Source organism: Haliaeetus leucocephalus, unplaced genomic scaffold, assembly GCF_000737465.1.
Source record: "Haliaeetus leucocephalus isolate CR32 unplaced genomic scaffold, Haliaeetus_leucocephalus-4.0 Scaffold395, whole genome shotgun sequence".
NCBI lineage: Eukaryota > Metazoa > Chordata > Aves > Accipitriformes > Accipitridae > Haliaeetus > Haliaeetus leucocephalus.
The window spans coordinates 691,179-691,771 of NW_010972831.1; the positions used below are offsets into that span (position 1 = coordinate 691,179).

Genomic DNA, 593 nt, shown 5'->3' on the forward strand with positions numbered 1-593 from the left:
CCCCCTCGCCGCTCTCCTGCCCAGCCGGGAGCTGAGGGAACTAGGCCGAGGGGGGGAGGGGGAGCCTGCCTGGCGATCGCTGCCAGGGGAGCCGGGGGGAGGGGTGCGGAGGGCCGTCATGGCGGGGGGGAGCGTTTCCTTCGCTGCCCCCGTCCCGTCAGGGAAGTGGGGGTTGGCAACGGCCCTGCTCGCCGGTGTCGTGTCCCTCCCCCCCCTGCCCCGTGCCTGGCAGCCTCCCCGATCTCTCTTGCGGCCCTCTGTCTTCCCGGGGCCCGCCGGGGTGGGGGGCGGGAGAAGGGAGCCCGAGCTTTCCTCCCCGCAGCGTGGGGGATGTGTGCGGGGAAGTCTCCGTGGTGTGAGGGGATGTTTGTCAGGCCCCGACAAGAAGCGGAGGAGGGAGAGTTCCCCCCCGCCCTGGAAACGGTACTTCAGGCCCGGGGTGAATCGCCCCACTACGCACACCTTCCTGTGGGGACCTGAGGTGCCCCCGTCCCGCCTCCCCTCGCCGGCTCCCACCCTCACCTCCCGTGCCCTGCGCCGGGGAGGGCGGGTCGGGAGGGGGAGGCCGCTTCCCCCTTTGTTGTCAGGAGAAG

At 72.7% G+C, this 593-nt stretch overlaps 1 protein-coding gene across 2 annotated transcripts in view; it reads left to right on the forward strand.

Annotated features, from left to right (window-relative positions):
• UBE2G1 (ubiquitin-conjugating enzyme E2G 1) overlaps positions 1-593 on the forward strand; it is a 26,852-nt gene that overhangs the window by 217 nt on the left and 26,042 nt on the right. The window lies entirely within an intron of this gene.